We start from the raw sequence: 22239 nt of genomic DNA on the forward strand, positions 1-22239 counted from the left end.
TATAAAAACATAGCAGATTGGTAGTATGCTCTATTATTTGATAGAGTGGATAATGTGAGAAAGCTCAGACAAAAATGAAGGGAATGGGATAAAATCCAGAATTAATTGTAGTACCACACTTCTGTAGGTTATCATGGTTCAGTAAAGCAACTGATTTCCTTTGAGAGAATTTTGTGTTGTAGAATGTTAGCATATAAATACATATTTGGTGATAATTACTTTGATTTCATTGTAACTTTGTATGAATATTTTTTGATAATCTGTTAAATTGTAGACTAAAATGCCAAATTATTGAAATCATATTTTTTAACTTTTATATGTTTATGATTTTGATTCTCTTACTATTAGAATTAAAATATCTAATCATATAAATTTTGCAGTAAATACCTATGGTTTTTAATTTTTGACAGGCAAAATGAAGTGATATTTTGAATCCAGAATGTTTGGTGTGTGTTTCTACTGTTAAAATATCTGTTTACATTGAGGAAAGGCATTATAAAATCAAGCATACAATTCTAAAGGGGTGCAGGACCAGAGGGACCTGAGGGGGTGGAGGATGGGTGCAGTTGGTGAGTGGGGGATGGTGGTGGGTGAGGGTTGCTATGTCTGTACAAATAGTTGAAGGTGGCAGGGCAGGTTAAGAAAGCAGTTGAGGTGAGAGTAACTGCCTTTGACATCAAGGCTGCATTTGACCGAGTGTGGCATCAAGGAGCCCTGGCAAAACTGGAGTCAGTGGGAATCAGGGGGAAAGCTGACGGGTTGGAGTCATACCTAGCACAAAGGAAGATGGTTGTGGTGGTTGGAGGTCAGTCATCTCAGCTCCAGGACATCGCTGCAGGAGTTCCTCACGGTGGTGCCTTTGGCCCAACCATCTTCAGCTACTTCATCAATGACCTTCCTTCCATCATAAGGTTGGAAGTGGGGATGTTCGCTGATTATTGCACAATGTTCAGCACTGTTTTCAACTCCTAAAAGCCTGAGGGTCAAAGCCAGTGGGAGCAGCAGCTAACCCCAGTAGGAACCCTGCCAGAATTTGAAAAGGCTGATGAAAGTGATGTCAGTGCAAAGGAGAGAGCTGATTGGTCGGTAGTGTGTAGATTGTTTTTCTCCACTTTAAACCTACATTAAGGGAAGGTAAGAGCTCTAGCTTTCTTTTTTAAAAAAGAAAGAAACTTAAATAATTTGCTACTTGGCTTAAATTTAGGGTAAGAGTATTTTACCTAAAAGTATGGCAGGGGAGCTCAGTCTTGTGTGTAGCATGGCCTGCAGAATGTGGGAAGTCTTAGATGCTCCTGGCAGTCTGGATAACCACATCTGCAGGAAGTGTCACCAGTTTGACCAGCTTTAGCACCGGGCTTCGGAGCTTGAACGTTGGCTGGAGGCACAGCAGAGCATCCACGAGGCTGAGAGTTACACGGAGAGCACATTTTTAGACATGGTCACCTCGCAGCTGAAGGAAGTGCAGTCAGTGAAGGAATGGGTGACCACCAGTCAGGAGAAAGAAGGGAGGCAGGTAGTCAGGAAAGCCCCAGAGTGCATCTCACTCAAGAACAGTTTCTCTGTGTTGGAAAACAGTGAGAGTAATGGTTCCTCTGGGGAGTGCAGCCTGAGCCCAGCTGCACAAGGGGGGGAGGAGAAAGGGAGGAAGAGCAATAGTGGTAGGAGACTCAATAGTGAGGGGTATAGACAGGCGTTTCTGCAGCCCCAGGCATGACTCCAGGATGGTGCGTTGCCTCCCTGGGGCCACGGTCAAGGATGTCACCGAATGGCTGTAGGGGGAGGGCAAACAGTCAAAGATTGTGGTTCACATTGGTACCAACGACATAGGTAGAGAGGGGGATGAGGTTCTGCAACAAGAGTTTAGGGAGCTAGCTAGCAGATTGAAAAGCAGGGGGTCAAAGGTTGTAATCTTTAGGTTACTCCCAATGCCACATGCTAGTCAGTATAGGAATAGGCGGATAGAGCAGATGAACGTGTGGCTGAAGAGTCGGTGCAGGAGGTAGGGCTTTCGATTTCTGGATCACTGGGTCTGCTTCTGGGGAACGTGGGACCTGTACAAGTCCGATGGGTTGCACTTGAATTGGAACAGGACCAACATCCTTGGTCCCGTTCCATTTGCTAGTGCTGTTGGTGGTGTAAAAGAGGAGGTGGTGTCACAATATTGATCAAGAAGTCAATTACTGCAAAAGGAGGGATGATATCTTAGAAAGTTCCTCAAATGAGGCCATATGGGTAGAAATTAAAAACATAAAGGGGGCAATCACATTGCTGGGAGGGTACTATAGATCCCCAGCAGTCAGGGAGAGGTAAAAGGGCAGTTATGTAGGCAAATGTCAGAGAGGTGTAAAAATAATAAGGTAGTAATAGCAGGGGATTTCAACTTCCCCAATATTAACTGGGATAGACAAAGTGTGAAAGGCTTAGAGGTGGTGGAATTCTTAAAATGTATCCAGGAGAGCTTTTTAAGCCAGGATGTAGAAAGTCCTATAAGAGAGGGGGCGGTGCTGGATTTAGTTTAAGGGAACGAAGCTGGGCAAGTGGTAGAAGTGTCAATAGGGGAGCATTTCGGTGATAGTGCCCATAACTCAGTAAGATAGTTATGGAAAAGACAAAGATGGACCGGAAAAAAGGTTCTGAATTGGGGGAAGGCCGATTTTGACATGATAAGACAGGATGTGGCCAAAATGAACTGGGAGCAGCTACTAGTAGGAAAATCTACATCAGAGCAGTGTGAGTCATTCAAAAAGGAAATAGTGAGAGTGCAGGGCCAACATGTTCATGTAAAGGTGAAGGGTGGGACCAACAAGTCCAGAGAACCCTGGATGTCGACGAATGTACAGGATTGGATAAGGGAAAAAAGGGAAGCTTATGGTAGATACCAAGGAGTCAAAACAGCAGAAGCCGTAGAGGATTATAGAAAGTGCAGGGGGTTACTTGAAAAAGAAATTAGGAGAGCGAAGAGGGGGCATGATAAAACACTGGTGGGTAAAATAAAGGAAAATCCAAAGGCATTTTATAAGCATATTAGGGGCAAGAGGATAACTAGAGAAAGAGAAGGGTCTATTAGGGACCAAAATGGCAATTTGTGTGAGGAGTCAGAAGACATAGGTGTGGTTTTAAATGAGTACTTTGCATCTGTATTCACCATAGGGAAGGATGATGATCACTTATGTTTAGTGACCCGGCTGACCTGCGGAGGATGCGCAAGTGCCAAGAGGTCTACTCTGCCGCTTCTTCTGCCAGAATCAACTGGGATAAATGTTCTGGACTCCTGGTCGGTCAGTGGCAAATGGATCCCCTACCCAAGGAGCTCAGGCCTTTCACCTGGAGCAGGACCAGCCTCCTCTACCTGGGGGTCCATCTCTGCCCTGCTGAGGAATCCTGGCCGGCGAACTGGCAGGAACTGGAGACGAAAGTCACCGCTCGCCTGCGGCGCTGGACAGGACTGCTCCGAGTGCTATCTTACCGGGGTCGAGTTCTGGTCATAAACCAGCTGATCGCCGCCATGTTGTGGTATTGACTGGTCACTTTGACCCCTCCCCCGGACTTTGTCACAAGAATCCAGAAATTGTTAGTCGACTTCTTCTGGGACAAAAGATTGCACTGGGTCGCTGCTGAGGTTCTGAGTCTCCCGCTTAGGGAGGGTGGTCAAGCGCTAGTGTGCCTACGCACACAGGTGGCGACTTTCCGCCTTCAGACCCTGCAGCAATACCTTTACGTCGAGCCTCCTCCTAGATGGTGTGCCCTGATGACGTATTTCTTCCGTCAGGTGCACGGCCTGAATTATGACGTGCAGTTCCTGTTTATAGAACAGAGGGGCCTCGGTGGCTCCTTGCAGGCATTGCCTGTCTTTTACCAGGACCTGATCAAAGTCTGGAATGTGGTTGCCTCGCGACGCAGCTGTCGCCCGTCAGGAGTAGCGGCTATCGTCAGAGAGCCGCTGCTCAGGAATCCGCCTCTCCATCCTTTTCAGTGGTTGGCGGAGAGGAGGGCTGTGGCCACAGGGGTGACCAGGATCGGGGACGTGCTGGGTGGCGGAGGACTGGGCTGGATGCTCCCGCAGGAGTTGGTGCGTCGCACATCTGTGACTGTCCAGGTCGCAGCCGATGCCATCCAAGACCTGAGAACGGTCTTGCTCGGATCCGATGTTATTTTGGGTCTTGAGGTGGCCCAGGTGCGCGGTGGTCTTCCGTCTGAACGTTCCCCTGTTCGGACAGAATTCCACACTGGCCCCAAGCCCCGAACCCTCCCTAGGGTGCTGGTGCCCCGCAATATGAGCCGCCTCGGGGACATGCCCTCTGTGCCTTTTGGCACGGCAAAGAGGAGCTTTTTGTACGGATTGCTGCTGCACACCTTCCATTTTCTCGCCCTTGTCTGCCGCCCGGACACGCCCTGGCGTGCCTTGTTTTCGTCCGGCGGTGGAACCCCTGATGGGAGGCCCTCTACGGAGGTGTCCTCCCCCTTTCTATCGGGGACCTGGGTTGGAGTGTGTTGCATGCAGCAGTCCCCTATAATCGTAGGATGCATAGGTTCACGGATTCCCAGGACACCTGCCCTTTTTGTGGTCTTGTGGAGTCCGTGGACCATGCATATATAGGGTGTTGTAGGCTGCACTCCCTTTTTAGTTACTTGAAAAACCTTTTACTGATGTTTTGTTTGCACTTCAGCCCCACGCTCCTGATCTATGGACACCCGGTGCGGAAGGGGGTCGGGAAGGAGGAGGACCTCCTCATGAACCTGCTCCTGGGCCTGGCCAAGTTGGCCATTAAAGGGTCCAGGCAGCGGGCGATCGACGGGGGAGTCCCGCCCGATTGTTTGTCCCTCTTCCGTGGCTACGTTCGCGGCCGGATGTCCCTGGAGAGGGAGCACGCGGTGTCTGCTGGCACTCTCGAGGCCTTCCATGCTCATTGGGCACCGCGGGGACTGGGGTGTTTTGTTGACCCCTTTAATCACATTTTGGTTTGAAGTTGTAAGTTTCCTTTAAATTTTGTCTTTAGTTTTACAGCTGACCTGAATTAGGGGCTGTGCTTGATTTGTCCTCATTTTGTTGATTTGGTTTAATTGGTTTAACCTGAAAGATTATAGGGAAGGATGATGTAGATATAGAAATCAGGTAAGGGGACTGTGATATACTTGAACAAATTAACATTGAGAGGGAGGAGGTTATTAGCGGTTTTAGCAGGCTTAAAAGTGGATAAATCCCCAGGCCCAGATGAGATGTATCCCAGGCTGCTGTAGAGGCAAGGGAGGAAATTGCAGGGGCCCTGATATTAATTTTCAAATCCTCTCTGGCACAGGAGAGGTGCCAGAGGACTGGAGGACAGCTAATGTGGTACCATTATTCAAGAAGGGTGCTAGTGATAAACCAGGGAACTATAGGCCAGTGAGTCTAACATCATTGGTAGGGAAACTTTTGGAAAAAGTTCTGAAGGAAAGAATTAATCTCCACTTTGAGAGACAAGGATTAATCAAGGATAGTCAGCATGGCTTTGTTACAGGGAGATCATGTCCAACAAATTTGACTGAATTTTTCGAGAAATTGACTAGTTGTGTAGATGAGAGTAATGCAGTTGATGTAAGCTACATGGACTTCAGTAGGGCTTTTGACAAGGTCTTGCATGGGAGACTGGTCAAGAAAGTAAGAGCCCATGGGATCCAGAGCAATTTGACAAATTGGATCCAAAATTGGCTTAGTGGCAGGAGGCGGAGGGCGATGATCAAAAGTTGTTTTTGTGACTGGAAACCTGTGCCCAGTGGCATACTGCAGGGTTTGGTGCTGGGTCCCTTGCTGTTTGTAATGTACATTAATGATCTAGACATGAATGTAGGAGGTATGATCAGTAAGTTCGCAGATCACACAAAAATTCGTGACATGGTAAATTGCGAGGAGGAAAGCCTTAGACTACAGAACGATATAGACAGGCTGGTCAGATGGGCAGAACAGTGGCAAATGGAATTTAATCCTGAAAAGTGTGAGGTGATGCATTTTAGAAGGACTAACAAGGCAAGGGAATACACGATGAATGGTAGGACCCCAGCAAGTACAGAGGATTAGAGGGACCTTGGTTTGCATGTCCATAGATCCTCGAAAGCAGCAGGCAAATGGGATACTTGTCTTCATTAGTCGAGGCATTGAATACAAGAACAGGGAGGTTGTGGTGGAGCTGTATAAAGCGTTAGTTAGGCCATGCCTGGAATATTGGGCAGGATTTTCTAGTCATTGGGCTGGTGGATCCAGTAGCAGCTGGGAAACAGTCCGTCACCCGCGACCGCGATTTCACTGAATCACAGAATCACACAGTACAGAAGAGGCCCTTTGGCCCATCGAGCCTCGACACCTGAGAAACACCTGACCTACCTACCTACCTAATCTCATTTACCAGCACTTGGCCCATAGCCTTGAATGTTATGGCGTGCCAAGTGCTCATCCAGGTACTTTTTAAAGGATGTGAGGCACTCCGCCTCCACCACCCTCCCAGATAGTGCATTCCAGACTGTCACCACCCTCTGGGTAAAAAAGCTTTACCTCACATTCCCCCTAAACCACCTGCCCCTCACCTTGAACTTATGCCCCTTTATGACTGACCCTTCAACTAAGGAGAACAGCTGCTCCCTATCCACCCTGTCCATGCCTCTCATAATCTTGTACACCTTGAACAGGTCGCCCCTTAGTCTTCTCTGCTCCAGCGAAAACAACCCAAGTCTATCTAACCTCTCTTCATAACTTAAATGTTTCATCCCAGGCAACATCCTGGTGAATCTGCAACCCCTCTAGTGCAATCACATCCTTCCTATAATGTGGCGACCAGAACTGCACACAGTACTCCAGTTGTGGCCTCACCAAGGTTCTATACAACTCCAACATGACCTCCCTACTTTTGTAATCTATGCTTCGATTGATAAATGCAAGTGTCCCATTCACTACCGCACTAACATACCCCTCCGCCTTCAGCGATCTATGGACACACACGCCAAGGTCCCATTGTTCCTCAGAACTTCCTAGTGTCATGCCGTTCATTGAATACTTCCTTGTCAAATTACTCCTTCCAAAGTGTATCACCTCACAATTAATGGCCAACCAGGGTGAAAGACGTGCTGAGGAGCTCAGCACTACCGAGGTGGGGGCAGGAGGAAGGCAAGCACTGATGTCTGTGCATGCACAGGGGAGCGTGGACTGAAAGCTCCCCAAGGGCACAAAGCTGCCTCAGGGAGCTGAAGAATTTTGGATACAAAAATAAAGATTTTAAAAATGAGAGAAACATGTCCCGACATAGTAACACTAGCAGGAATATAATAAAAATTATGTCTAAAAATTTTTATTCTTTTAGAATTACTGTCGGAAACCTCATCCCGCCTGTGGATGAGGTTTCCTAAAAAATCTAAAGGCCGCCTGGCCGATTCGCCCGCCCACCAATCGTAAGGTTAGACAGGCAGCAAAAAATTGCTTTTGATTCATTGATTAAGGGCCTTAATAGGCCTCTTAATTGTCAGCGGGTGTACTGCCGACTCCTGTGTGTGGCCCATGACCAAGATATCGTACGAGTGCGCGATGACGTCGAGACACTCGCCTGACGTCATCGCATGCTACTTTACGCTGATTGGGTCAGGCATGCGCCAGCCCGCGGGATGTATGATTCTGCCCACTGTGTGCAGTTCTGGTCACCACAATATAGGAAGGGTGTGATTGCACACGAGAGGGTGCAGAAGAGATTCACCAGGATGTTGCCTGGGCTGGAGCGTTTCAGCTATGAAAAGAGACTAGATAGGCTGGGGTTGTTTTCCTTACAGCAGAGAAGGCTGAGGGAGTCCTGAATGACGTGTACAAAATTATGATGGGCATAGATAGGGTAGATAGGAAAAAACTTTTCCCCTTACTGGAGGGGTCAATAACCAGGGGGCATAGATTTAAGGTAAGGGTCAGGAGATTTAGAAGGGTTTTGAGAAAAGATTTTTTAATCCAGAAGTTGGGGGTTATCTGGAACTCACTGCCTGAAGGGATGATAGAGGCAGGAACCCTCACAACATTGAAGAAGTAATGCCGTAACATATAAGGCTACGGGCCAGGTGCTGGGAAATGGGATTAGAGTATATAAAGGCTTGATGACCGGCACAGACACGATTCTATGGGCAGAATTTTGCCCTTGATGGGCGGGTGGGCGGGCCCCTCCAGATCAGCGGCAGGTGGGCAGCCGATTGCCGCCTCCGAAACGGGCCCCGCCGCCATTTTAAGCGGGTAGGCCAATTAAGGTCCACCCTGCGGGCTGCCTGACGATAAGTGTTATGCGTTTCCTGTGCGGGTGGGGGGATTCCCCAACTGCCAGAGTGCGCTCTTTCACACATGCACGCGAAATAGCGCACAGCTCCCTAAGACTAAGTGTTGCCTCAGGGAGAGCGCTGACAGTGTTTGAAAGTTTAAAAATAGAAAAATAAAAAAATTATTAACATGTCCCCCTCGTGTGACAATGTCACACGAGATGGGACATGTTAATAAATATCACAGAAACTTTATTAAAGTTTTTTAAAACTGACATGAAACCTCAACCTGCCGGTGGATGAGGTTTCATGTTTTTTCAGAAGCCCGCTGGGGCTCCTGGGCTGCCCACCAGCCTGAAGGTTGGATGGGCAGGGCCTTTAATTGATTTAACTCTCTTGTCAATGGCCTCAATTGGCCATTGACAGGTCGGTGGGTGGACAGCTGATCGCACTGTCCCCCCGCCTTCCTGAATATTTAAATGGGGCGGGATTATGTTGGGGGTTTCCCCAATGTCATCCCGCGTCATTTTCGTGTCGGCGAACGGGCCCCGCCCCCAGCACGCCGACGGAAAAATTCTGCCCTATGGTCTAACCTCAGCCTGATTATTGTCCAGGTCTTGCTGCATGTTGGCACTGACTGCTTCAGAATATGAGGAATTGTAAATGGTACTGAATATTGACTTTGCTGCTTACCTTAATGTCAACAACCATACCATCCCATCATGACACCGTTGTGATGCTCCTGACCAAGTTTCATCCTGTCAATCTGAATGCAATCCCTGGATCTCGAGCAATGCTCTCGTCTCTCCCTCCACTGTCACAAGATCTATAGCTTTAGGGGTATGTTGATAATACATTGCTCTACTTATCCACCTCTTCTCTTGATCCTTCAACTGCCTGTGTTATCAAATTGCTTATCCAACATCATCCTCAAAGAGGCAACACTTTCTCCAACTCATTAGTGGCAGGATTGATGCCATAGTCTTCAATTCCACCACAAACTCAGCTGTCTTTACCCACCTCATTGGCTGCACTAAGATACTGAACTAGACCATTGCAATTTAATGCATTCTTTTCAGGGCTGAGGTGAACTTTAAAGCTCCAGCCTCATCAATAACTTAAACTGCTGACTTCCATTCCTACAACACATCCTACTTTTGCCTCTACCTCAGCCTCTCTGGCACTGAAATGAGTGTGTCTTTGTCGCCGAAGATTAGATTACACAATATCTCTCCTTGTTGACCTTCCATCTTTGGCATCTCATCCAAAATTCTGCTGCCCAGATCTTATCCTGCACTTGGTCATGCTTACCTATTACCCACTTTTCACTAACCTACACTCGCCTAAACACATTAAATTCAAAATCATTGACCTTATTTATAATTTCCCAAATGCCCTTGCACCATTTGAGGTGTGCAATCTGCTCCAGCCCAAAATCCCCTTGCAGTCTCTGCATTCATCTGCTTCTCGCCACCTCTGAATCTCCCTCTCACCACTACACCACTGATAACCTGCTTTCAGCTGCCTTTACCTTGCTCTTTACATTTTTCTTCCTTATCCACTCAGTCTTCCAGCTTTCTTTTCAAAACATCTCAAAGCTTTCACCCATGATTTCAGCCATCCCGCCTCATCTTAACCTTCCTGACATTGTTTTTGTTTTGTTACTCTTATTTGCTGAGCTCCTTGGGATGAAGAAAGAAAGGAAGGAATGAGGGAAGGAGGGGAGAGAGGGAAAGGGAGGAAGGCAGGATGGGAGGAATGAAGGAAGGAAGGAAGGAAGGAAGAAAGGGAGGGAAGCAGGAATGGACTTTCAGAACCCACCAGATGTCTCAAAGCACTTTACAGCCAATGAAGCACTTTTTGAAGTGTAGTCACTGTTGCATAAGTGCAAATTATTGTTGTTGACAAGAAGTAAGCATTTCAAAATTGGTACATTACCCAGGAGCCATGAGTTTAGCAACTAAATTAAGTGTCTCCAACTGGCAGATATTATCAGTTTACTTTGTTGACATGCCAGTAGGTATGCATGAGTAATCTAAGAATGGTGCCCTGCTTTCTGGCTGGCAAGTTTACCTTCTTTCACCTCCAATAACTTGGTCAAGGCTGACATAAATGCCAAAACTTACACTTAATTTCCCCATCGATTGTCTAGTGTTGAACTGAGCTCTCCACCTCCCTGAGTGCATTGAGTTCAGTGAAGCTGCATATCTCCTGCAAGCATCATTTTAATCGAGAAGCAGAATTCCTTTGTACCATGGCCAATTTATTTCTACTGTATGTAACGTTCGTGATTCAAACTTGTCTTTTAATCATTATCCCTTTAAAAGCAACACAAAACACCACCCTAAATATAGGGAATCATTGCCAAATTCTACTACATATCATCATAGTCACACGTTTTAGAACTCCAATAACTTGTTTCTGCTATTTTTGCCCAAACTGAATTGCTGCCTGAATAGGAACTGGTGCAAAAATTTTATGCAAACCATTTTTATACAAAACTTATAAAATTGCTAATCCAAGTGAAGGTTTTTCTGGTAAATTATATCAAGATTCAGCTGTACCACTATGAGATACCCAAACTATTCCGTCATCTGACTGCAGAAATCAATTGTAAACTTGTCAGATTTTGAGACTGCAATAATATGGTCTTACTGACGATTCTGCCAAGATTTTAATTACTAACAAAGTTCTGGGTAACCTCTTGAACTTGAGCTTCAGGTTTCTCAGAGAAGAATGAATCCCCAACTGATTGTATTATTCAAGACATTTCAAATACACAAGAGACAACATATGAAGGAGTTCCATCCATTATGTATAAATTTTGCGATTGTTATCTTTATTGTTACGGGCATTATTTTACAGACAGTAATTTTCCCATTGAGAAGTGTTGAGATGAATATAGGGCCATAACCTCTGAGCTCTCCCCAGCATCGGATTTGGGGGGTACCCCAAAGATGGGCTGGGGAATCTCGCTGGGAAGTTCCCAGGTAAGAGTTTGCATGGCAATTGCCCAAAAGTGCACACTCTCTCTGGACAATTGCACTGCACAGAAAACCATCCAAAAATGCAGTTTCAATCGCAAACTTTGGATGGTTCTGCCGGGGTTATACCAATAGTTACCCAGAAAAAGTTAGAAGAATTAAAACCTCTTCTAACTTCTAGTAACTATTGTAAAGATCCAGATCGATCTCCCAATGGGACTTCTCTCACAGCTCCAACCCTCCAGGTGACTCCCCCACCCCTGACTAACCATGCCCCCTCAAGGTATTTCCTACCCCACATGGGATGCCCCCTACCCACACAGGACTCCTCACCCAACGTCCTCTTCCCCCCACCCCACCTACGGGCCCGACTCTTAATCCCCTACCCCTGCGGGCCGAATCTGACCCCGCGTCCCCACCCCCCACCCCCACCCCCCCCCCACATCTGACCCACACCTCTCGAAATTCCAACCCCCCTCCCAGCCACCTGAATGTCCAGCACACTCCACCCTCCCGATGTCCAACCCTCACAGCGCCCCCCCACCCCCCCACCCCCTGCCCAATGCCTAACATCCCACCCCCACCCCTTCCCAATGGCCAACCACCCCAGCTTCCACAAATGTCCAGCCCGCTCCACCTCATCCCGATGTCGGAGCCCCCTGACCCCCTCCCAATGTCTGGTCCCCCAGCACCCGCTACCTTCCCCAATGTCCAGCTAGTACCGTAAAAAAGGGGTAAGTCCTCCTTCAATTCGATGCTGCTGGACTTTGATGCTGGACTTTAGAGACGGCTGCACTACCTGGACTTTGCCAGCCTGAGTTGGAAGGTCAAGCAAGACAGGAACGAAAGAAATTTGGCATAGGTAAGTGGGCATGAAGTGGCAATCCGATGTTGATTGCCACTCTAAGGAAGTTACGGCCCATTGTTCCTTATTCGCATCAGTGACTTGAATCCAGGAGCTTAATACAAATTGCCTGAAGTTGCAGATGATACACAATAAAAACAACTGTAATTTTAGAGACAACTTAGAAATTACAAATTGAGTTGAACAAAAAATAGTAGCTTTTCCTGTTCTTTGTCCTCAGGGTACAATTAGTTCTCTGGGTGTGATGACCAACATTATGGGAGCACAGAGTGAGACGAGACCTGACTGCTACAAGGTACGAGTGCTAACTCGGGAATTTGGTGGATGTGGGAATTTGGTGCAGAGGGGCAAGGAGTTGCTGTTTTTTATATGTTTTTCAGCCTCCAGAAGCTGTTCAAGGCTTTAATTAGGTGAGCAGGTAAGTGCTGGTTAGGTGAGTTTTTAAGATTTTGGGGAGCCTCAGCCTTTGCAATTGTTCAAAGGTTTGAGGTTCTTGTAACTTGTGTGGGCGGGAGCAGGGACTGCAGGGAGGATGAGCAAATTAACCACGGAACCGTGGTGCAGGGAGCCAATCAAGTGCGGTGAGTACAAAGGAATGTAAAAACAAAAAATAACAGATGCTGGAAATCCAAAACAAAAACAGAAATACCTGGAAAAACTCAGCAGGTCTGGCAGCATCAGCGGGGAAGAGCAAAGTTGACGTTTCGAATGCTCATGACCCTTCAACTGAACTAAGTAAAAATAGGAAAGGGGTGAAATATAAGCTGGTTTAAGGGGGGTGGGGGGAGAAGGTGGTGGGGGGTGGTGCAGTTGTTGGGACAAGCAAGCAGTGATAGGAGGAGATAACCAAAAGATGTCACAGACAAAAGAACAAAGAGGTGTTGAAGGTGGTGATATCATCTAAAACAATATGCTAATTAAGAGTGGAGAGCAGGATAAGCAAGGTAGCTCTAGTGGGGGTGGGGTGAAATAAACAATGAGTGGAATACATTTAAAAATAATGGAAATAGGTGGGAAAAGAAAAATCTATATAAATTATTGGAAAAAACAAAAAGGAGGGGGAAGAAACGGAAAGGGGGTGGGGATGGAGGAGGGAGTTCAAGATCTAAAATTGTTAAACTCAATATTCAGTCCAGAAGGCTGTAAAGTGCCTAGTCGGAAGATGAGGTGCTGTTCCTCCAGTTTGCTTTGAGCTTGACTGGAACAATGCAGCAAGCCAAGGACAGGCATGTGGGCAAGAGAGCAGGGTGGAGTGTTAAAATGGCAAGCGACAGGAAGGTCTGGGTAGTGCTTGCGGACAGACCGAAGGTGTTCTGGCAAAGCAGTCACCCTGTCTGCGTTTGGTCTCTCCAATGTAGAGGAAACCGCATTGGGAGCAACGAATGCAGTAGACTAAGTTGAGGGAAGTGCAAGTGAAATGCTGCTTCACTTGAAACGAGTGTTTGGGCCCTTGGATGGTGAGGAGAGAGGAAGTGAAGGGGCAGGTGTTGCATATTCTGCATTCGCATGGGGAGGTGCCGTAGGAGGGGGTTGAGGAGTATGGGGTGATGAAGGAGTGGACCAGAGTGTCACGGAGAGAATGATCCCTACGGAATGCCGCCGGGGGGGTGAAGGGAAGATGTGTTTGGTGGTGGCATCATGCTGGAGTTGGCGGAAATGGCGGAGGATGATCCTTTCAATGCGGAGGCTGGTGGGATGATAAGTGAGGACAAGGGGGACCCTATCATGTTTCTGGGAGGGAGGAGAAGGCGTGAGGGCGGATGCATGGGAGATGGACCAGACACAGTTGAGGGCCCTGTCAACGACCGTGGGTGGAAAACCTCGATTAAGGAAGAAGGAGGACATGTCAGAGGAACTGTTTTTGAAGGTAGCATCATCAGATGCGACGGAGGCAAAGGAACTGAGAGAATGGGATGGAGTCCTTACAGGAAGAGGGGTGTGAGGAGCTGTAGTCGAGGTAGCTGTGGGAGTCGGTAGGCTTGTAATGGATATTAGTGGACAGTCTATCACCAGAAATTGAGACAGAGAGGTCAAGGAAGGGAAGGGAAGTGTCATAGATGGAGCATGTGAAAATGATGGAGGGGTGGAGATTAGAAGCAAAATTAATACATTTTTCCAGGTCCCGACGAGAGCATGAAGCAGCACCGAAGAAATCATCGATGTACTGGAGAAAGAGTTGTGGGAGGGGGCCGGAGTAGAACTGGAACAAGGAATGTTCCACATACCCCATAAAGAGACAGGCATAGCTGGGGCCCATGCGGGTACCCATAGCCACACCTTTTATTTGGAGGAAGTGAGAGGAGTTAAAGGAGAAATTGTTCAGTGTGAGAACAAGTTCAGCCAGGCGGAGGAGAGTAGTGGTGAATGGTGATTGTTCGGGCCTCTGTTGGAGGAAGAAGCAGAGAGCCCTCAGACCATCCCAGTGGGGGATGGAGGTGTAGAGGAATTGGATGTCTATGGTGAAGAGGAGGCGGTTGGGCCAGGGAACTGGAAATTGTTGATGTGACGTAAGGTGTCAGAGGAATCACGGATGTAGGTGGGAAGGGACTGGGCAAGGGGAGAGAGAAGGGAGTCAAGATAGCGAGAAATGAGTTCCATGGGGCAGGAACAGGCTGACACGATCGGTCTGCCAGAACAGTCCTGTTTGTGGATTTTGGGTAGGAGGTAGAAGCGGGCCATCCGAGGTTGAGCGACTATCAGGTTGGAAGTTGTGGAAGGAAGATCTCCAGAGGAGCTGAGGTCAGTGACAGTCCTGGAAACAATGGCTTGATGTTCGGTGGTGGGGTCATGGTCCAGGGAGAGGTAAGAGGAAGTGTCTGCGAGTTGACGCTCGGCCTCCGCGAGGTAGAGGTCAGTGAGCCAGACAACAACAGCTGCACCCTTGTCAACGGGTTTGATGACAATGTTAGGGTTGGACCTGAGAGAACGGAGTGCATTAAGTTCAGAGAGAGACAGGTTAGAATGGGTGAGAGGAGCAGAGAAATTGAGACAACTAATGTCACGCCAACAGTTCTCAATGAAAAGATCAAGAGAAGGCAAGAATCTAGAGGGAGCTGTCCAGGTGGAGGGAGAATATTGGAGGTGGGTAAAAGGATCCGTTGAATGGGGAGAGGACACCTGCCCAAAGAAGTGAGTACGGAGACGAAGGCGGCGGAAGAAGAGTTCAGCATCGTGCCGAGCCCGATATTCATTGAGGTGAGGGCGTAAGGGTATGAAACTAAGTCCTTTGCTGAGCACTGAACCTTCAGCGTCGGAGAGGGGAAGGTCAGGGGGTATGGTAAATACACGGCCGGGTCTGGGATTGAAAAATGGGGTGGGGACAGAGGGACAGGCAGGGGAGGAGAGTCCTGGATGGGTGTTGGTGTCGATGAGTTGTTGGAGCTTGCGTTCCATAGCACTTGAGAGAAAGAGAAAAAGTTTTGTGTTGAGGCATCGGATGAGACGAAGAATAAAATGAAACTGGGGGCACACGCAGCTTTGAAAAAGGGTGCGGCTGTGCTGCTGGAGGGAGAGGTCGAGTGTGTTCATATGGTGCGCATGAGCGTGGATCTCAGAATGCGATGGGAACAGCAGTCCGAGAAATGTTTTATGTCCCAGAGATACCTGTAATCCTGGGTGGGTTCAAAACATGAAGGATGGAATTTCAGTTGAAATCCACATGGGGTAAGCCGGAGACGGAGACAGTCACTGAGAAAGGAAATTTGGCTGTGAAAGCGGGTTTTAGTAAACACCTTGTCAAATACCAGGAGAGAAATGGAAAGCAATGAGGGTGAACAAGGCAAAAGAGAGATTTGAAAATCCTGACGGAGAGTAAAACAAAACTTCTTCAAGGTAGGCATTTCTTGAAGAGAATTGGCAGTCAATTAAACACAGAGATAAAAACAAAAAACTGCGGATGCTGGAAATCCAAAACAAAAACAGAAACACCTGGAAAAACTCAGCAGGTCTGGCAGCATCGGCGGAGAAGAGCAAAGTTGACGTTTCAAGTCCTAATGACCCTTCAACAGAATTAAGTAAAAATAGGAAAGGGGTGAAAAATAAGTTGGTTTGGAGGGGGGGTGGGTGGTGGGAATGGGATTGGGGGGTGGTTGTTGGGACAAGCAAGCAGTGATAGGAGGAGATAACCAAAAGATGTCACAGACAAAAGAACAAAGAGGTGTTGAAGGTGGTGATATTATCTAAAAGAATTAAAAAAATGGAAAAGAGAGCAGGATAAGCAAGGTAGCTCTAGTAAGGATGGGGTGAAATAAACGAAGGGTGGAATACATATAAAAATAATGGAAATAGGTGGGAAAAGAAAAATCTAAATAAATTATTGGAAAAAACAAAAAGGAGGGGGAAGAAATGGAAAGGGGGTGGGGATGGAGGAGGGAATTCAAGATCTAAAATTGTTTAACTCAATATTCAGTCCAGAAGGCTGTAAAGTGCCTAGTCGGAAGATGAGGTGCTGTTCCTCCAGTTTGCGTTGAGCTTCACTGGAACAATGCAGTAAACCAAGGACAAACATGTGGGCAAGAGAGCAGGGTGGAGTGTTAAAATGGCAAGCGACAGGGAGGTCTGGGTAATGCTTGCGAACAGACTGAAGGTGTTCTGCAAAGTGGTCACCCAGTCTGCGTTTGGTCTCTCCAATGTAGAGGAAACCGCATTGGGAGCAACGGATGCAGTAGACTAAGTTGAGGGAAGTGCAAGTGAAATGCTGCTTCACTTGAAACGAGTGTTTGGGCCCTTGGACGGTGAAGAGTTACAAAGGAATGTAGTTGTAGAAGGAGACAGTATAATTAGTGGGATAGATATTGTTCTCTGCAGTCGAGAGAGTGTGTCCCGAAAGCTGTGTTGTCTAACCGATGCCAGGGATAAGGACATCTCATCGGGGCTGGAGGGGATCTTGGTGTGGGAGGAGAAGGATCCAGTTGTTGTGCTCCACAAGGGTATCAACGATATAGATATCTGTGTAGGCTGAAGGAGTATGAGCAGCTAGGGATTAAATTAAAAAGCAGAACATCAAAGGTACTGCAGCAATCTCTGGTTACTATCTAAGCCATGAGCAAATTGGCATAATGTAAATAAGATTAGAGTTGAATGCATGGCTCAAAGATTGGTGTGGGAGAAATGGGTTTTGATTCATGGGGCACTGGCACCAGAACTGGGACAGCCTTCAGTTGAACCTCACTGGGCCCAGTGTACTGGCGAATCATATACTCAGGCTCAGAGAGTGTCTTAAACAAAATAGTGGCGGGGTGGAGAAGGTTCACATGAGGAGAGATTTGGAAAGTTAAAAAGAAAGGACAAGTAAATAGTGTTGGATCATTGGCAGCAGCAGTGACTGTCCCTCAATTCGAAGATGACATCTACTCAGGATCGTGAGTTTCTGCCATGGGTCTTCATGTGACTGAATAGGCTGATTATTGACCCACAGATCTTTGGACACATCGGGCAGGACATCTTAAGAGGTAGTGTGAACAGGTGTGCAGCATTTCCTTCCTTTTCTTTCTTTCTCTGCCACCACTTTGCCTCATCATTAAGGTGTTTGGACTCAAAGAATGATGCAGATGGATGGTCAAGTTTTCACCTTTGAACGATTGGTAGCGAGGTCCTCGCAATCATTAATGTCAATGCCGCCACACTTCATGGAGAGATTCAGAGTGTCTTTCAAGCATTTTCGTTGTTCCTATGGAATGCTGGTCATTTGAGAGTTGAGAAAACAGGACCTGGTTGGGGTGAAGTTTTTCAGCCATCTGGACACAGTTCCAGTTCACCAAAGTTGATTTTACAGGAGTTTTGCCTGGATCTTTTAGAAGCCTGCGTGTAACTTGTTTAACATGCACACCTTGGGACACTGCTATTATCTATGTGATCTTGATGGGTTGGTGGTCAGATTTCGATGATGTGTTAAACCACAATGACCTGAACCACCTTGCTGTTGCAGCCTTCTTCCACCATCGCAGCTGGTGAAATGCACAGTCATCTTTTGCCTGTTCTGTTGTTGGGGACTTTTAGACTGCACTTTGCTTGCCACCACTCGCTGACCTTGCCACCATGGGTGCAAGGAGCAAGCGATGGCATCGCTCAAGGAATCATCAAAGCGCACAAGCCTCTCCACCAGGTCAAGGTGGAAATCTACAAGAGTGCAGTGTAGTGATGTGAGTAATGATAACCAGAGTATGTCAGGAAGAGACAGAACATACAAACATAAGAGTGCACCAGCAAATAAGGTCAGAGTAAGGAAAAATGGTAAAAAGGCAGAGTTAAAGGCTCTTTTTCATAATACACAAAGCATTCGTAACAAGATGGATAAGTTGATAGTGCAAATAGAAATAAACGTGTATGAAAAAGCCACTACAGAAAAGTTGTTGCTAAGTGACCATGGCTGGGAACTGAATATTCAAGGATATTTGACAGTTCAGAAGTACAGGAAGAAAGGAAAAGGAGGTGGGGTGGCTCTGTTAATAAAGGATGAGATCAGTACAGTAGTGAGAAATGATCTTGATTTGGAAAATGTAGAATCAGCTTGGGTGGAGGTAAAAATTGGTAAAGGAAAGAAGGCACTGGAGTGAGTGGTTTATAACATACACCCCCCCCCCCCCCCCAACAGTAGCAACGCTGTAGGACAGGGTATAAATCAAGAAATAATAGGGGCTTGTAAGAAAATTACTGCAAAAATCAAGGGAGATTTTAATCTTCAAATCAAACTGGTAAAAGTAACCTGGAGAATGAGTTCATTGGCTATACTTGTGAGAGTTTCTTGGGACAATACAATCTGGAACCAACCAGGGAACAGGCTATTTTGGACCTGGTAATGTGTAATGAGACAGAATTAATTAATGACCTCATGGTAAAGGAACCTCTAGATAGGAGTGATCATAACATGATAGAATTTCACATTCAGTTTGAAAGTGAGAAATGTGGATCTGAAACTCAGGTCTTAAATTTAAATAAAGGCAATTACAAGGGGATGAAGATAGAGTTGGCTAACGTGAAATGGGGAAATAGGTTAAAAGGTAAGATAGTAGAGACGCAGCATCAGACATTTAAGGAGATATTTCATAACTCTCAACAAAGATATATTCAATTGAGAAAGAAAGGCATAATTTGAAGTATACACCATCTGTGGCTAACTGAGGAAGTTAAGGATGGTATCAAATTGAAAGAAAGGATGTACAAAGCTGCAAAGATTAGTGGTAGCCCAGAAGATTAGAAAAATTTTAGCAAGCAGGAAAAGGTGACTAAAAAATAGAATAAAGGGAGATAAATTAGAGTATGAGAGAAGACTAGCAAGAAATATAAACACTGACAGTAACACCATCCAGGACAAAGCAGCCTGCTTGACTGGCACCACATGCACAAGCATTCACTCCCTCCACCAATGACGCACAGTAGCAGCAGTGTATACCATCTACAAGTTGCATTGCAGGAATTCAGCAAGGCTCCTTCGACAGCACCTTCGAAACCCATGACCATTATCATCTAGAAGGACAAGTGCAACAGATAGATGGGAACACCACCACCTGGAAGTTCCCTTCCAAGTCACTCACCATCCTGACATGGAAATATATTGCCATTCCTTCACTGTTGCTGGGTCATAAATCTGGAACTCCCTTCCTAACATCTACCCCACATGGACTGCCGCAGTTCGAGAAAGCAGCTCGCCACCACCTTCTCAAGGGCATCTAGGAATGGGCAATAAATGCTGGACCAGTCAGCAAAGCCCACATCCTGTGAATAAATAAAAAAAAGCTCCTAAAAATATCTAAAAAGGAAAAGAGTAGCTAAAGTAAGTGTTGGTCCCTTATCAGGTGAGACTGGGGAATTAATAATGGGAAACAAGGAAATATCAGAGACTTTGAACAAATATTTTGTATCAGTCTTCACAGTAGAAGACACAGAAAGCATCCCAATAATAGTAGAAAATCAAGAGGCAAAAGAGAGGGAGGAACTTAAAACAATTATGATAGCTAAGGAAAAAGTACTAGGAAAACTAATGTAACTAAAGGATGACAAGTCCCCTGGACCTGATAACTTGCATCCTAGGGTCTTAAAGAAAGTGGCTACAAATATAGTGAATACATTGGTTGTAATCTTCCAAATTCCCTACATTCTAAAAAGATCCTAACAGGTTAGTAAACCTCAAATGTAACACCACTATTCAAGAAAAGAGGGAGGCAGAAAGCAGGAAACTATTGACCAGCTAGTCTAGCATCTGTCATTGGGAAACTGCTAGAACCCATTATTAAGGAGGCAGTAGTAGGACATCTAAAAAGTCATAATACAATCAAGCAAAGCCAACATGGTTGTAATGCATTTGTTGAGGGCAAACAAAATTAGGGAATACACAATAAATGAGAGGATATTGGGAGGGTAGAGGAAGTGGGAGACCTTGGAATACATGTCCACAGGTCCCTGTAGGTGTCAGTACAGATGGATAAGGTGGCAAAGAAAGCACATAGAATGCCTTCCTTTATTGAATGAGGTATGGAATACAAAAGCAGGGATATAATTATGAAACTGTATAAAATGCTGGTTAGGTCATAGCTGGAATTCTGTGTACAGTTCTTGTCATCGTATTACAGGAAGGATATATTTGCTCTAGAGAGAGTACAGAGGAGATTTACAAGAGTGTTGCTAGGGCTTGAAAATTGCAGCTGTGAGGAAACATTGGAAAGGCTGGGGTTGTTTTCCTTGGATCTGAGGATACTGAGGGGTGGCCTGATTGAGGTGTACAAGATTGAGAGGCCTAGATAGAGCAGACAGGGATGCTCTGTTTCCCTTAGTGGAGAGGTCAATTACCGGGGGGAATAGAGTTAAGATGTTTGGTACAAGGATTAGAGGGGACATGAGGAAAAGCTTTTTCACCCAGAGCGTGGTGGACATTTGGAATTCACTGCCTAGTTTGGTGGTGAAGTCAGAAACCCTCAACTCATTTAAAAGGCACCTGGATCTGCACCTAAAGTGCTGTAACCTGCTAGGCTACGGACCAGGTGCTGGAAGATCGGATTAGAATGGGCAGCTAGTTTATATATTTTCTTTTTTGGCCAGCGCAGACAGGATGGGCTGAATGGCCTCTTTCTGTGCCATAACCTTTCTACAGCTCTATGGTTTTGTGAAAGGGAAATCATGTTTGACAAATAAATTAAAGTTCTTTGATGATAAAACAAGCAGGGTAGATAAAGTGGAACCAGTAGATGTATTTATTTCAATTTCCAAAAGGCATTTGATAAGGTGCCATATAAAAGGTTACTGCACAAGACAAGAGCTCATGGTGTTGGAGGTGACATATTAGCATAGATAGAAGATTGGCTAACTAACAGGAAACAGAGAGTTGGGACAAATTGGTTATTTTCAGCATGCAAAACTGTAACTAGTGGAGTGCCGCAGGGACTACCGCTGGGTCCTCAACTATTTACGATCGATGTTCATGACTTTGATGAAGGAGCAGACTGTATTGTAGTTAAATTTGCTGATGATACCAAGATAGGTAGGAAAGCAAGTCTGATTTGGCAGGAAGAATAGAAAAGCAGAATATTATTTAAATTGAGTGAAACTGAAGAGTGTACAGGGGAATCTCAGTGCCCTTGTATATGAATCATAAAATGTTAGCATGTAGTTACAGCAGGTAATTAAGAAGGCAAGTGGAATGTTGGCCTTTATTGCAAGGGGGCTGGTGTATAAAAGTAGTGAAGTCTTGCTGGACAGGGCATTGATGAGACTGCACCTGGAGTACTGTTTTCAGTTTTGGTCTCCTTACTTGAGGAGGGATATACTTGCATTGGATTGATCCCAGGCTGATTCCTGGAATGAAGGGGTTTTCTTATGAGGAAGGGTTGAGCTGCTTGGACTTATACTCATGGGAGTTTAGAAGAATGAGAGGTGATCTTACTGAAACATATAAGATTCTGAGAGGGTTTGAAAGAGTAGATGCTGGGAGGATGTTTCCTCTCAGGGGGGAACAAGAACTAGGGGGCATAGTTTAAAAATAAGGAGTCCCTATTTAAGGCAGAGATGAGGAACAATTTCTTCTCTCAGAGGGTCATTAGTCTTTGGGCTTCTTTTCCATAGAGAGCAGTAGTGGCTGGGTCATTGAATATTTTCAAGATTGAGTTAGACAGATTTTTGATCGACAAGGGAGTGAAAGGTTTTGGG

General features: G+C 46.0%; 1 long non-coding RNA gene across 1 annotated transcript in view; it reads left to right on the forward strand.

The window, feature by feature from the left end:
• Nucleotides 1-22239, forward strand: part of LOC121272913 — a 37400-nt gene that overhangs the window by 820 nt on the left and 14341 nt on the right. The window contains exon 2 of the long non-coding RNA XR_005941922.1: nt 12323-12397. This is a non-coding gene — a long non-coding RNA (uncharacterized LOC121272913). The remainder of the gene's footprint in view (nt 1-12322; nt 12398-22239) is intronic.

Source organism: Carcharodon carcharias, chromosome 2 (assembly GCF_017639515.1).
Source record: "Carcharodon carcharias isolate sCarCar2 chromosome 2, sCarCar2.pri, whole genome shotgun sequence".
Lineage (NCBI taxonomy): Eukaryota > Metazoa > Chordata > Chondrichthyes > Lamniformes > Lamnidae > Carcharodon > Carcharodon carcharias.